This window comes from Strongylocentrotus purpuratus, unplaced genomic scaffold (assembly GCF_000002235.5).
Source record: "Strongylocentrotus purpuratus isolate Spur 01 unplaced genomic scaffold, Spur_5.0 spur5_contig_827, whole genome shotgun sequence".
Classification (NCBI taxonomy): domain Eukaryota; kingdom Metazoa; phylum Echinodermata; class Echinoidea; order Camarodonta; family Strongylocentrotidae; genus Strongylocentrotus; species Strongylocentrotus purpuratus.
In genome coordinates, this window is record NW_022145532.1 from 820,039 (window position 1) to 837,236 (window position 17,198).

Below are 17,198 nucleotides of genomic sequence, written 5' to 3' on the forward strand. Positions count from 1 at the left end.
TTATAAACTTGTTTGCACAAAATAAATATTCTGTGCTATTTGCTCTATAAACGCAATGTTAACAGTTATTATTTTCGTTTCATATTCGTTTTGCTCGTAGAAAAAATAGTTTTGTCTGAATCATTGTAAGTGCTTTTTTAGGACATATTTTATTAATTAACATTTTACTAATTACTATTTTGCATCTTTTGATTCAGTTTGATTTAAAGACCTTTTTATTCTCACTCACAGCATCAAGACAACGTTAAAAATAATGTGGAGTAATCGTTGTAACTTAGCAATTTAATTTATTAATAATTAGAGAATCATGTTTTAGTATTTGTCTACAAAACACGGTAGACTTGAAAATAGAAGAGAAAAAAAAGAATACTTCATCCAGTAGTATAGTGATAAGAGAATACATTGGTAATGATGGATGAACTTGAAGTTCACTGCACAGATTACTACCAGCAAATCGACGGTTGGTTGGTCGTTCATGTACGATCACTTTATTTTGAAATGTCATGTGGAAGGGGAATCAGAAGTATACACAGAGTTCAAATTATAACCAGCCAGAGAGTGCTTTTTAACCCCTTCTCCATGCATAGACACTGATAGAGAGCTAAGTGCAGTTTCTGGTATCAGATGAAGTTAAGGTTCCTGAAGACTTGACATGAACTGGCATATGGTACGGGCACCCTTTTTGTTTAAGTCGCCTGTCCGTCTTAACTTAACTCACTTTAGTCAGTTAAAGTGCTTAATTTCTTGAAATTAAATGCGGAAATAAGTGACATCGGACAATGACAGAGAGATGTCTCAACTGTGTATCTTTTTGCACCCCCCCCCTCTCTCTCTCTCTCTCTCTCCTCAATCTCTGTTTCTCTATATATCTACATCTCTCTGTCTTTTTGTCTCTCAACCCCTCCCCCTCCCCTCACACACACACACACACACACTAGCACACATATGCTCTCTCTCCCTCTCTCTCTCTCTCTCTCTCTCTTTCTATCTTTCTGTCTCTCTGGCTTTCTGTATCTTTGTTTTTCAATCATTTACATACACACTCACAACTCTATATGTGTGTGTGTTTCTCTCTTTCTCTCTCTCTCTCTCTCTCTCTCTCCCTCATACCTATAAGCTCTTTTCCATATTTTCATTCTCATTCCCCTATCTGCACATTTGACATTCAAATAATCATCATGATCTTTTCATTGTTTTTACCCGTTCACTCCCACATTCTCCATCTATTCCACTTCCCTGCTTAATCTTTCTCCGGAATCTTGTCAAAATGTGCAAAGTGTGAGATTGAGACAGATACTATTATATACTTCACTTTTGTTAAGGATCTCTGATAATCATCGGTCGATCCGTTTCACAGGGAATCTCCCCAAAAAGATTAGCCGCTATCGGAAACAACTTTAACACCATTTTGTTGGCATACTTTCAAAAACTCTACACCTATATTAAAGCCAAGTTCGAGTAAGCTTCTAATCAAACCATAAGGGATTTTAATGATCGGTTCATCTACGGTCAATTCTGTTTTAGCAAGTGCGTAAATCCTCTCATATCCAGCTGCTGACAATAGCTTCCTCCTCTATTGGACATAAAAACCTTGCTTCTTAAATATTTCAGAAAACAGTCTGATATCGTGGATAATGGATGTGTTAGTTCTAGAATGGGCATTTACAGCAGACACTACATGATGATTTTATTTTAAAAATACTTTTTCTTATTGCTTTTATCATCATAATTACAAATGGCAAGGGTCTGCATTATTCCTTGGAAGTAAGATATCAACAACCGTTTTTCCAATGTTTGTTCCAGTATACCCCGTTTTACCGTGCTCCTTTATAACAAGGAAAAACCAAAGAAAGCAGCCTCGTCCAAATATTATGTGCATTAGGATTCTCCCCTTTTCTGCCAATAATTTATACTTAAATCAGCGTATAGGAGCAATGAGATCTCAGTCTGATATTGAATCTATTTCTTAAATTATGTCGAAAAATAAGTGACACGCAAACGTGGATCTATGAAGGGTTCAAATATGCCACCCCCAATAGGAAAATTAAAGGTATTCCCATCGCAGGCCTACATCATTGTTGGGGGGGGTTCATGCGGAAATCTTTTCGCCACCAACTAATCCGGAAATATTATAACACAACACCTCAATTTTAGTACCATGATGACCGTTGCTTGTTTGTATAGCAGCTGATAATCTTCCGCGATAGTGTAGTGTCTATATCGTAATGTAGGTCTATACGCTATTATTATAACTGTCACTATACTGATTAGTGTTGATCTAAACATCTGATTATATCAATCAGTCACTAAATTTGTAGTACTGTTCTTTCTTATGAAACGTAACAATTGGCAAAAAATCGTCACTTTTTACGTCATCATGGTTTTGTGCAATTTAATGCATTCTGAAATGAATAAAAACATATATAAAACTACTAATAAGTTAATGTCATTAGCAACAAACATTGGTTCACCCCGAGATGCCAATTCTAATAATCAAGTTCTAAGTTGAGAAATTGGCAGCAACCCTTGGTGATTTTTACAGCGAAATTAGAAACTAATTTTCAGCGTTTTGTGCAATTTTCACTCTTTCCTGGTGGCAATCATCCAGCAATCGGTCCCCATAGAGAGCAGAATGAGAGAGAGTGATGTGGTTAAGAGCGATTTAATTATTCCCAACATTCATGAATATTTCCTCCGGGAATATTTTTTGGGGCATCCCGCTGGCCCTCCCAGGCCCTTTTAATATGAGGGGGTCACAATTTCCGAGTAAAATTGTACAGGATCCAGGGTTAGCGGGAACCAGAAAAGGCCTTTTAATGTTTTCTTTTTACTCGTCAATAATGGGGGCAGTCGTTTCGCCTCTCTTCTGTATCCACATTGGAGTATGAGATGAGCGAAGCAAGATGATATTCAAAATCGAGGAGGAAAGAGGCGATGACTGCCTTTTTTTTCTTCTTGACAGTTCTGACAAAAGTCTCAAGAAGTGAGCAAGGCGACTTGATAACATCACTTTCAATCTTGATGACATCGTCGATCAGAGCTGATCAAGTGAATAACCGTCATTTCATACTCTCGATGCAAGGTTTGACTAGCTAGAAAGCAGTCCTATAACACGTAGATCACTTCACGACTCTACACATTAATGGGATGTGACTGATCTCTGACAACCCATTAAAGTCATTCTATTGACCTTTGCATTATTGTCTTGATTTCATTTATTCTCTCTTGATTTGTGAACATGAATTGGATTATGAGCTCATCGAAGCCGGGGCAGCCCCGGGGAACCTCAAGGGGGTAAACAAGGGGAAAGGGGTGAAGCTGAAATGAGCTAAACCCTCTCTTCCTCAGTTTTTCTTTTTCTTTTCCGACAGGGGATTTATCCCACCGATTATGCCTGTCCAGGGACGTTATAAGAGTCGAACAAAGGTGGGAAAGAAGTAGGAAGAGAGAATAAGAGAATGGTAGGATGAGGGAGAGGAACAACCGTAGAACAACCGTAGGAGAGAAAGAGAGATGGAGGGATAGCGAGAGACAGAGAGAGACAGAAAAAAAAAAACAGAAAGGAGATACGGGTAAAAAGTAAGAAAGAATCGATGAGGGGGTCAGGTTTGGATACCGACTAGGGTGGGTTTTTTTTTACGGTGTCTTCCCAGGGTTGAGCAAATATCCACACCCTCATTTGATGAGAGACATCGAGTATCATTATTGAAATATGACGAAAAGCTCGATTAAAAACGGGTAATGAAGTTAATAGAGACACAATAAGTCACTTGGTCATAGTGTTATATAAGCTCAGGCTTTAATATTTAATTTCATAACTGTAAAAAGGATGCTCAAGTAATGTACCGTATCATAGCATGAGGTAGAGACTACACACTCAACATTTTCCGACGAAAGTTAAGGCCAACCGACCAAATTGTCATGTTCACTGGATTGACAAAATGTTTAATTTATCCCATGGGGGCAATATTGTAAGGGGTAGGGTGTGGCCACCCCTACCCATTTCTGGCTGGCTACGTGAGTGTGATCTTACTCGATAAGATTGAGGATCAAATACGATTAAGCATACTTTTGATCACATCAAAGACAAAGAACAATCAAATAATCGAAACTGCTGTAGGCAGGACGATGTATTTTTTCGTTATCCAACTCTTTATTAAACTCAGAAGTAATTACATCTCAACTTTTCTTTATAGCTTTTTGATTCACCGCTTTCTTTGTTCAAGGACGATTGGACCTCAGTCTGTGACTAATATTCCTAGTTGTAATCCGTTTTGTATATAATTCGACAAGTTAGAAGCGCAGCTTTGTAGATCATCGATTTTTCCTTCACCCTCAGATGTCATTCTCCTGGGTCCGTTTACATCTTACCTATCCCCGAGCTTTCATTAAAGGGTGATTCAGCAGTAGTCTGACTAATAACATCGCCTAGATACATCGCGTCTCGTATTACCTAGTAGATAAACGTTGTCCTTATGAGGTCATGGTTATACCCACTCCAGGCAGGCAGGGGCACCTGATCAGGAGAGACTCAATGATCATCTGGGAGGCACTCTCTCTTTTGCCTTTAATTTTTATTTTTTTATTTATCACTTTATATTCTCATAGTATAAGGCTCCTTACCCTCGCCCATCCCACCCTCCACACACATTGTTTCTCTTGGGTTCTTCACTGTACCCAATACATTTTAACTTTTGCCTATGTAGATGTTTTAATTATGTGATCATTTTTTTTTTACTCCGATAAGTCAATAAATGAACAGTGTAATTCCATTTAATTAAACTGCTCTTTTCCAATGTTCTTTTCTCTATACGACTACAGGCAATTAGAACGATAGGGGAGGTGCAATCCCAAAACTCGCAGTTAACTCCCTCTCTCCCCCCCCCCCCCAAAAAAAAGCATAAGTAATTATAATCTTTTTAACGAAATGTTTATTAGCTCACGCATTTAACTATATCATTGCAGCCGTGTTAGCTGATAAAATGCCTTCACTGCACCGAAGTCCGTATTATTTTTCCCTTCCCAGGGAGGGGTCACTTTAAATAAGCTCAGGCTATATACTGGGGAGGGGGTGCCAAGTTTGATTCTCTTCTGCTCACTCATGATTGGTGTTATGAAGTTTGACTAGAAGGGATTACCTGGTTACATCTTATCCTATGAGATTCACAAATGCTGACAACCGTTCATTAAACCTGCATGACACACTCTCGTCTCTGTCAACAGGTTGTTTCATACCGAGTTCACAGAAAACCCAGATGTACCCCTGCATGCCTCATGAGAGATCTCAATATTTAGCCATGATTGTATTCATATTGTGTCCAACGTGGATGAAACTCTAATAGTTGTAACTATGAGTAATCTATTCTTCTTTTTGTGTGTGTTTGTCCAAATTTGCGCCCCATGTCTCAAATATATTAATAGTATTAATATGGCTTGTTTACCCAGGGTAGCCTCTATAACTGCGCGAAATAGCTGCTCATTTACGTATAGGAGGGGTTAAATCTTTCAAGTTCGACAACATTTCTGATGAATGTTCTTAAAATCGATACACTTAGTAATATCGTCGTTAGATATCATTTAACGAAATCAAATATGCAGACATTTGACTGATAAAATGTTTCAGCTGCTCATTACAGAATCTGAGGCCTCTTTAATTGAGGAGTGTAGCCGCCTGATCTGAGTTGCGTTTAATCACAACTTGTCTTGAGTGAAGAGGCCCTCATTCTGAATTGTCTGCATTGTCAGTGATCTCTTCACTGTCTATGTCTCGACTAACTGAGTGTGTAGAAGGATGAGTCAATGTGACCCCCATCCGACGCCCAACCCCTTCTTTCTCCTCGCTTCTCCCCCTTCCCCCTTCTCTGACAGCATTCCTCCCTGGTGATCCCGGTAGCGTCCCTGGATACCCATCCGGGTCAATCTGGGTCAGACCATTATCATCCAGGGTGCTTTAGATTATCGTGATCATTGATGACCACCCAAGTCAATGGTGTGTCCAACTTTAGGAGCAAAAGTTTGAGAGTTGAGAACCATTAACAGCTTAGATAAGCTCGATTTAGCTGCCCGAACTTGGCATTCTCCACTTTTGCTCTCTCACGCAATGGCTTCACCAACTGAGAACAGCCAAAATTCATTTCCTTACTTCACTCCCGCGGCCAGCACGCCCCCTCCAATTTCAACCACAAAACCTACTTATATCCGTCCTCTTTCGAAAGTAATGTACACATGCATACAGAAAAATCATCGCTATCAAATAAAACAACCTATCATACCATACATAGCTTTCACCATCATTGGGCCTAGATATCAATCTCAATTTCCGAATTGGAAGGATGTTAATAAAAATTTAATTTAAAAAATGATACATTTCTCAGTTCTTTAAGTATCTTTAATCTTTTTTCTTTGTTCAATTGTCCCCCAATTGCAATCATTGATGAAAGCTGTACACATGTGATGTAATGTCTGGATGGTCCATTATCAAAATTAGATATGATTCTTTATACAACCTAAAGATTAAAAGCACACAAAGCATATTATAGTTGATCGTTCTTTTGCAACATGACGACACGTCATCATAGTATTAGCCGTGATAATGTAACCTGTCTGTTATGTGATTAAAGTATTTGAGAAATGCCTGAAATGAATGATGCTTCATCCTCTGTAAGAAACAGAGTCATACACCAACGAGAACTTAACAATAAAGAAAGACAACCAGCCTTGACAAGGTTTTGATCATGAGCCCATTGTAAATCGCTGACTGATTTAGAACTCGCCTGCCTCACCGGCGAAAGTGATTCACATCCGAGGTCTGGAACATTCGCCTCTTGGTAGATGAGGTATGTGGGAGGCACTACATCCCCTGTTACCATAGAAACACGAAATAGTACGGTCTCTTAATTGGTTGTAGTAAATGTTTACTTGTCTCCTCGATGTCAGTGATTCGTCTGATTTATATCCTAGTCATGCCCCGTTTCCGAGGGATTTATTCTGTTGTTATTTCCCATATTTTGGCTATTCTTTCCTTGACTTCCAAATAATAGTGTATATCACTGTTCATGACTATGCAATAATGAAAGTTGGTTGCTGAGTAGAGAAAGAAACAATCATGATGAAGATGGATTCAATCGATCATTTTGCCACGCTAATTTTTCCTAATATTTGTTAAATATCAATGGGATTTTCATGTCATCTTCTCATGTATTAGTCTAGTTTGATATAAAACGTTCAGTGTTTAGGTGCTCTCCCAAATTTACAGCATCTTCAAGATTGTAATTATTATTGATCTTCAAATTTGATAGAATGAAAAGTTATAACCTATACCACTTTGATATCTTTCATAAATTACGCTGGTTAGTCTTACAATGGAGAAAGTAGAATATACTTATGATTTTGTTTAATTAAAGAACAAAAATGGCACGACCATGAACCTATCCCGGAAAGCGTTAATCTATTTTCTCAACCGTCTGAATACATGCGAAGTTTAAAAGAAACATGAGTGCATCATTTCTGTACCAGAAATAGACAACAACGTGCACTGTTCCTTGGTTGAGCAAGTGTGCTTAATGATTGTGAAAAGAAAGAGAGAGAGAGAGAGGGGTGGGGTGTCAGCAGTCGAAGTCTAATATTAGATCAAAGACATAAACATTTTCCCTTTTACGCAAACTGATATTTATTTGGAATTATGACCTAAAAACGTAATGATGTAGTCTAATATTAGATCGAAGACATAAAAGCACTTTCCCTTTTACGCAAACTGATTTTGATTCAGAATTATGACCTAAAAACGTAATGACTGCCTTAATGTAAGGTAAGCGAGCATGCATGGGCCTGGAAACCGGGGCACAAGTATTAAAAAGGGGCGCCCTTTTCTGCTTGCGAGCAGATAGGAAAGAAATGCACAAATTAGAGGATGTTTAAAATAATTCTTAAATGGATATGTTTATATCTAATTTGATCATAAAATCAGGTGGGGGGGGGGGGGACCTGATCAGAAGCTTTGATAGAGATACTACTCTGTGTGACAAGAAACATAATTTTTTGTTTTTAATTATCAAGAAGCCATTCTGCGCTCTATACATACAGATAAAAGCGAACGTTTGAGACCGTAACAGTAGAAAGGACTTCAATATACAATAGAATATACTTTGGCATTCATTTTGATTACCCATGTTAATTGAATGGTTTACACCCCATTGCATTGCTTAATACTTTCACGTTCATTTATGCAGGAGGACATTCACAATGTAAGCCCCATCCATTAGTCTGGAATAGTATATTGTCTAGCTTCACAAGGTACTTAGTTTTAGACTTTTTTTCCTGTCTGTATTTCAAAATGTTCCTTTAAAATGTCTTTCCTCAACTATGAGACTGCACAGGAAACTTTAATTGAATTTCCGCTGAAAATGTTCTGCGTTTTAATCTTTCATTTTTTCCTCTCAATTCCTTCTAATCATCCGAGTTGATATTGGGCAGATACTTTCTGTTTATTCTTTGCAAGAGCAAATCTTTGATTTGAGAAGAAGATATAAGAATAATCCTAAAAGCACAGGAATATCTGATTTCCAATGTTTAGCTCTAGGAAAAAAAAAGAAATCTTCAGTTTCTCATATATTCCGTATCTGAATTCGATGGTTTTCGTTTGAAAGTTTTAATTTCGTTTTTTGTCACGCTCTTACACTCGTGTGCTTCTTTCCAATACTTCTGTTATATTTCATGCATTCGTGTCTTACATCTAACACTCATGAGACTTCCATAATGATTACAGTTTTCATAATTTTAGCTGCATTATTTCTTGTTCTATGAATTTGCTGCTATAGCAAGTCCTTTATTTGGCGTATTTTCATAATGAAACCACATACTACTGGTCATTGAAAGAAAGGATAAATACCCCCTCCCCCTAAAAAAATTGCGTAATATAAGATGTTGATGTTAATTTTGTCAACGTATAACAGCAATACATAATTTATCAGGACGACTATTCCTAGAACATTACCCCCAGAATACTACCCCAGGGACAATTACCTCTGAGCGACTTTTCCCTTAAAAACTGTCCCCGGCAAGAACAAGTATTCCTGTGACACTTAGCTTGGACTTTTAACAACTCCCCAATACCCAACTATCAATTGAGTACTTAAAATTAATCTATGAATATAAGTTCAGGGGTAGTTGTCCGAAGTACTACTGCCGTAGAACGACCTATATAGGTGGCAGTAATATTGTCCAGGGGTAGTTATCCTAATAATAGGTAGTTTCTTTTCCGCTGTAACTTTCCGGGGCTGCTGTCAATGGAGGGTAAGAGTTCAGTGGGTATTGGTCCTAGAATACAAAATTATATCAGGTTTATACAGTGTTGTATTATACATATATATCGGTTAGCTTAATTTGAAGTAATAGCTGTTAAATTGTATGGAAGATAAGGGGCTAAGACAACTGCGCTTTTAAAATTTTGTTCCCCCCCCCCCGACCGGCTGTTGCACTTAATGATTAAAAACAACAACAGTCCAGTAAACACAAATGTTACATCATATAATGTCATTATTCGACAACCTGATTGACTGCACGTGTGTGAATAAGATTAACTACTTTATAATGCAACTGTCATGCTAATTACAGAATGATCAAGTCCATAACACCCGTCAATTTCAATCGGTAATTTTTAATGAAATCTAATACGAATTCGTCATATTGATATAGAGTGACACATGGTGTTTTTGCAAAGCAATATGAATTGTTATTTCATTCTCGTCTGTTTTAAGGTAAAAATTCACGGTGAACTCCCTCTTTGCCCCCAGGAGAGGGGGAAAGGGGTGAATGGGAAACTCTCATGGGCCTCGCAGTCACGGTGTATTTCCAAGTTCATTGTTGATATCCATTATCAGACGAAACTTGATCTACCTCCATGGAAGCCTGTTTATATAAATCAGTCGGATATTGGCTCAATTCGACCATCATTGTCTGTAGGAAGTAGAAGACGGACGGGTACGGTTAAGGGTTCACACCGTATCAGATTGCCCCTACTTTGACATACATGCCAAACTTTTCTTGACCCAGTTTTTTTTTTAAAGTTATGAACGCATCGTCCCTTTTCCTACAACAATAGGGGGATATAACTCTCTCCTTTTCTTGAGGGGGGAGATAGTGAGTGTTTATTTTGTTCTTTGAATTGTCCTGTGACTCGTTTAAATGCATTTTCTTTTTGTAAATGAGGGCATGAGGCTTATTATCTGTATATGTGATAAAATCGAATTTTCTTAGGGAACACGTCTGTCTTGAAGTGAAATGCCCTTAGGTAATAACAAGGTGTGCGCACTAATATACTATACCCATGTCGTACTTCCGGGCTACGGGTAAATAGGATAGGCGTTCTTTTGTGGACCTTATCAAAAAAGGGTCAAATATTAAGCTGCAGATTGTTCTAATTTTCTCCATCTCTATTTAAAAAGGATGACGAATTCTTCTATCTTTAAACAATTCATTTGGGAGTGGCACTTTGTATATCCCTTAAAGCTAAACTTTAGTACTGGTAATGCGATTGCATTGTGAAAGAAAAGGTGTGAAAGGATCAGAAACAGTTGATCATGTAGCATGTAAGTATTGGTGTGCACTGCAAGGTTCTGGAGTCATCAAAATCATAATAAATTTGACCGAGTCTTGGTAAAGTAACAAACACTCGCATAGAAAGCTATATATGGGACAACACACATCGTGTCGGGGATGGTACTACCTTGGTTTCCTTGTCTTTCTATGCTCATTACTCAGCCAGTATACATTTTCTTCCAAAATTGTTTGGCACATGTCATTTATTTGTAATCTTGAACATTCAGTGTAAGTTTCGTTTGATTCTGTGAGAATTAATTTTTTTTTTTTACCAGTACTGGAGTTTATCTTTAATAGGCCTTTAATCTTCTACATCTCTATAAGAATAACAATTCAAACCAAAAGATTTTTCTCATATTTTTGGCTGCATTGTTTAGAGTTATGATGACTAATTTTACTCTTTTATTTTACTTTTTGATGTGTCGCATGTTTGGACCACCAAAGCTCTCAATACCCAGCATGTGTTTGGATGAAGTATAAGAGAGGCGAATACTTATTTTTATTCATTATACAGACTTTATAATGAGTCAATAGTCTCAAGTTGTTGTGAATTGAGTTGTGATTGTTTTCCAGGGCACCCCTCCACTATGAACTTTCCATCAACCGCGTTTGATGTAGTTTTTGTATCAATCCTGCAAATACATACTTACATCATAATCACAGTCCCTAATGTGATCTTGTGCAAACCTATTATACTGGTAGGATATCCTTTTTCCTAAGTGAAACTCGTGATCAAAGTGATAGACCTCAGGAAAAACATGAGCTTTCCCTTTCTCATACATTTATTTTGCCTCATCATTCTCAATATAAGCCTACAATAGTGTCTTGGGCATCTTAGCTGCTAATGATATAGGAAAACGAAACCAACATAAAAACCTCTGGAAAATAAGGGTGTGATTTTAAAGGAATACGATGTTGTGAAATAACCCTCATTCTTAAGTCTTTATACTCATTTACAGGAGACGGTTGGTTCAAGTATACATTTGATTCCTTGCATATTTTCGTCTTTATTGAGTTCGAAACGTTTTGTTTGTAATGGGATAGAAATCAAAGAGGAATCAATTAGTCAAGAAAAGACCATCAATGCGATAACATGTATGAAAGATGGTATAACTGGCATACTTAAAACAATGTGTTATAGTAGGCTAGTTATTGAGAAGAAATGGAATCACTTTTTCTTCCTTAATCACCACTTAAAACTTTGGTTCAGTTTATCAGCCTCTCATTTTAATACTTCCGTCCTCTACGTAAATGTTCATATCAATATCCCGAAGAACACTTTAAGGGATCAATCTCTTCCGTCATGATGAAATATTATGAATGCCTATTGTATGGAAATTTCTGTCAACATAATTTTATCAGCTCGGGGCATAAAACTACATTGTGCCTCACCTTCCCTCCCTGAAGCTTCTCAGGGTGTGCAACTTATACAGAATCTAGAACGCTATATGATTTTGACACCGATAAGATATTAATGTTATTCGAGGTTGTTGTTTCTTAAGTCAAGGTTTGTAGTAATGTCCGAGTGTGACCCAAATGCACGTCAATACCTAGGATAATCTGATGGTCTCATATTACACTTGAGATCTGACAAATATAGAATTGTTTTACCACTTGAAATATACAATTTACAATATAGCACTCGATAACTGTATATTTTTAACATTTTCTCGGTCGAGAGTAGATTTGAGGAAAATTCAGTTGTAAACGATAGCAGATTGGAAGCTAGATTATCACCATTTTACAAGATAGTGATTTTGGAAAGGGTTTAAGGTTTGGGATCCATCATTATCATTGTCAATTATCATTATTATATCTCAATTGCAATACATTATTCATACTAAATTATCATAGGGAAAAATGCCTCTCACACATCTCAAATTAAAGAAAATAATTTGGACTTTTATTTCTGACGGGAATCATCTACTAATTGTAGCCATAATAATTCGACTGAAGTCGTACATAATTCTCTACCTTCATCTAATTGCATTCATGATTGCGCAAAATCTCTTTACAGGTGATAGGAGATATTATTATACAGCGTTGATTAAAAACATCGACAGCCGGACGTACTAAATGTTTAAACTGAATAATTCGATTTTACCTAAATAAATTATGATTCTAAAATCTTAATCCTAGGGAAATGCTGGGCTATATTATCTAATTTCCTCATGTCGAATCGGAATGGCTCACTAATTCCGAAATCATGTCAACTAAATTGAAAGTAAATTGATGTGTAACAGCAATCTTTACAAATCCATGTCGGAGCGTGTGAGGAACCGTTTTGATGCGCACCTGGTAAAACGGAAAAAGGTTAGATTAAAACTGGAAGAGTGCTCATTACGTGACCTCACCTTTTCTGCCGATGCTCAAATTACCTTTGAAGAGAGGTATTAAAATCACTGACTCTTCTATCTGATACAAACACTAATAGCATCAGATTTTCTTTATTTGTTCTACCTGTATGTCTTTTTCATCCTCCTAACAAAAATAGTTTCTTTTCTTCTTTTTTCTACTGCCTTCTGCTTTTTCTACATCTTCTTCTTTTTCTTCTTCTTCTTCTTTTTCAACTTCTCTTTGTTCTTCATCCCCGTCTTCGTCTTCATACTCTCATCTATACCTAACTACCTCTACGAATGCTTTTTATGTTGCTGCTATATATATATACTATGATGCTGCTGTTGATACATGCTACCATGACCGTACCAGTACCGCTATACTGCTACACGTGCCTACCTTAACCACTGATACGTCTACTACTTTTATTACTATAATACCACTTAATATTCTATTACTTTCAACCGATTTATAAGAAATAAAACAAAGATCTGCTTCTTGCTTGGATTTCATTAAAGAGCTTAATCTACGATGAATAAAGTATTTCAAACTTTTATAGGTTGAAGGTGTGATTTTACTAGCATAGTAAACTTCCTCATTGTGTTCATGTTGCCTATGTTTTCATCTCTTTTCCCGCGTCATTGTAATCAATGACTTCCAATCGATATTGATTACTAAAGGATCATGATTTTTCACAAGTGGTTATTTGACCCCGTCCCCCATTCAGTTGACCCAATGTCCTCACCTTTTAAAGATAACCATCTGTAGTTTGATACCTTTAACATATTTTTCATACACTTTCGATTCTGCAGTTCCTCTTTGTATTATATCACTCCTATCTAACCAGGGGACGGGTCAGATAGATCCTGCATGGTGTATGTCGTTAAGCCATGTGTTTATAAGTCGGAAATTCTAAGCGAGGTTGTTTTCAGTTTCTTTGCGTCTTCACAACCACCCAGTGAATCCTTTGACAACTATCCCATCTTCGAGTGGGTCATTCGCCTCGGTGAGACCCAGTGTGCCTATATCCTCCTGGTGGTTTGGATATGAGGAGACATGCAGGAACAGGGGGTGGGGGCACATGTCCCCAATCGAATGACACCCATCCCTCCAAATACAGGGAAAGAAAGTGACGGGGAGGCAACGTGAAAACAAAAGAATACGACCTCTCCCAAACACTCTCATACATTTTACCTTGATAAGACCAAAGAGATCTCCTTGGTAAGACAGACCTTCTCCTTTGCCATGACGTCAGTGGCCCCTCCTTGACCTAAACCCGCTTCGCACCTGGATGATCAAGGTCTTGATGGGGATCTTCCGCACGCCTGCTACATGCTGGTTGCAAGAGGTGATTGCAGGATTACTTAACCCTAATAAGGCCGGGGGGGCCATTATGGCCCCCCCCCCTCCACGATTTTTCTGATTGTTCGAGAACGCATATGGATGGCGCCTCGCCGCTCGGTGACTTTTTTCTTTAGAGTCTTGCGCATCTTTAAAAAAAAAAAAAAAAAATCGGACCTATAGTTACAAGGTCACGTGACCTTTTGTCTTTGCATGTCAGCCCGAAAATCGCTCATTTTTGTGATTTGTGTACAAAACATATGGAAATGTCATTTTTCCTAAAAATAGATCAAACATTGGTTATTGGGTCTTGTTTAAAGTTAAGGTGGTTGTTTTGGGAGTCAAAATAGTTGAATTGTAGGAAGAAATGAAAAAAAAAAAAAAAAAATAACAAAAATAATTAAAAAAAACAATGAAATACATAAGAAATTATAAAAACAAGAGATAACATAAGGAATAAGCTGGCTCTTCCAATTTTTTTTGTCGTATTATTGTTCCAAATGGTCTAATGAATATATGTAGTGAAAAAGAATGCTTAAATATGAATAATATAGGATTTATGGGTAAAAATATGATTTTATGACGTTATTTGCATAAATTACCATAAATATGCAAATGAGGGATTTTTTTCAAAAAATTGAAATTATCATATTGTTCTATACACTTCACTTGACATGTGTGCAAATTTTCGCGGAGATCGGCCGTTTCACGGCCGAGATCTTAGGGGGGGGGGCCATAATGGCCCCCCGGCCGTAGTAAGACTTCAAATAGCCCGGCCTTATTAGGGTTAAAGGTACTATGTCCCATTTACAGGCCAAAAAAGTGAAAAGGATAAATTCCAACGGCATTTGAAAGACAATACTAATTTAGAACTTCTCTCAAAACGAAAGGGCTTGAAAATAGCTTTTAGTGGGAAAATAACGACTATTTATTGTCAAATCGACTTACATGTAAGTGATTGCAATCACTTAAGTAATAGTCTGATGTTCAGACCCTTTTACCGAATGGTCGTACGTTTTGTGCTGCACAAAGATTCAATCTGTTTAATATTGGCAATTAAAAGTAGGGAGTTATTGATGTAAACAAATGCTCATGTACCTGTTACAGCTCATTTAATGTATGATAGCACCAAAGAAAAAAAGACGTCAGTCAGTCAGTCACTCAATAGTGTCTGGCAGTAAAGAATAGAAGGTAAACGGATTTTCTTGCATAATTTGAATACTAGAACACTGCTAATGTTTAAATTCCACAGATAGGACATACATGACATATTCATAATTCCTGCAAAGTTCTACGGAATCTGATGTTGGCTGCAAAAGGGACACAATGAGGGGTCAAATGAGAACGTTATTCTTCATCATTAATATGACATATTAACCCATCGAATACTGAATGCTCTCATTCCCACAGGTATAATTTTGTTCCGTAGGTAATTGGTTAAAGTGGTGAGATAAATTAATGTAGTTTCTGAGCCTACATGGCCATTGTCGGTATAATAATACAGCATTTATTATGCGCCATCTTTCTAGTAAACTATTTTGAGGCGCAGAGGGAGATTATTTCCATGGCTCTAGCACGGTTGCCATTACGGCGCTCTAGCATTTCAAGGAATTAATTCCTGCCAGGTACCCAGTCACATCACCTGGGTTGAGTGTGGCAAATGTAGATCAATGAATTTGCCAATGGACATTAATGCCCCGGCGGAATTCGAACCGCGGACCTTGTGATCGACAGTCCGGTGACGTATCCACTCGACCACGACACCTCTATTATAACAGTTGAATGACTTTATGTCCAGAAGACCCAATGAGTTCGGCTACTTCTGTTGAACTCATTGTGGTCAGCAATATCAGGGATGGGATAGACAGGTAGCCTTTCGATAAAAAGATATAAACAGAAAGTTGAAGCCATTTCCTTTCCCTTTCTTCTTTCAAGATGATATTTTAATTGATAATTTGCTACTTTTCCCATTTTTATCTGACCATAGAAGTCTGATAACAACAATGTCTTCAGACGATCAACCGCAATGCTTATTCAGCATCAAAACAAGTGTCACTGTCAATCAAAGGAAAACGCCAGGAAAAGAATTCTCGAGTTCTTCAAAAGTGGACTTATATCAATAGTTACTCTCTAGTATCTGCATATTAATTTACACATAACGGAAATACCAATCAGACAGCAAAGGTGTTATATTGCAGCAAAGAAGATGTGATAAATTTGTCAGCCCTGGTTTCCGATTGGAGTATTTTTGTTTTCAAGTTGACTCCCACTCAATTGGTTGAGACTGCGTGGGGTAGGTTACGATAAGGATTTGTACACACCTGTGCGGTTTATTCCTAGAGTCTACGTCTAGACTTCACTGGTAACGGTGATTTGACAGAAATGGAGAGGGTTTATTAAGACGGGTTTATGCAGCTAGGAGAGCATGTAATTACAGGCGATCAATTAAAGGATCGGCTGTCGGAGAGCTGATAGCCGTGTTGAGAACTACGATCTATTTTTATTAATCAATTGGTATTTTGCGAGTGCGAGGACCTTCAATCTAATAATACATGCACGATTAGCACGAAGTACGATTATGAAAAACGCGATTTCACTCTGGAATGTATATACACAAACCATGCTTGATCAATCTTAGTTTTTTGGGGGGCATCATGATGATCTGACAAACTTAGATAAATAAACAACAATATGTAAACACTGAAATGTAAACAAGGGCAAGCTTATGATGCGATAAAAATATCCATAAGATCTATATAATAGTATAATTTATGAGTCTACTTGAACTTACATGAAAAAGATCGTCGATAACTGAAATATTTGTATTCCATACTTTTATCATCTCAATACTTTATCATGAGCTATCAAAGTTATATATTAAGCAAATAATTACCGTTGGTGAAGGTGATAGGACAAACTATCAC

The 17,198-nt window shown here is 37.4% G+C and overlaps 1 protein-coding gene across 1 annotated transcript in view; it reads left to right on the forward strand.

Annotated features, from left to right (window-relative positions):
* Positions 1–338: 338 nt before the first annotated feature.
* LOC115918559 (multiple epidermal growth factor-like domains protein 10) overlaps positions 339–17,198 on the forward strand; it is a 35,774-nt gene continuing 18,914 nt past the window's right edge. The window contains exon 1 of the mRNA XM_030982970.1: positions 339–667. The gene's annotated coding sequence lies outside the window, so the exon portion shown is untranslated. The remainder of the gene's footprint in view (positions 668–17,198) is intronic.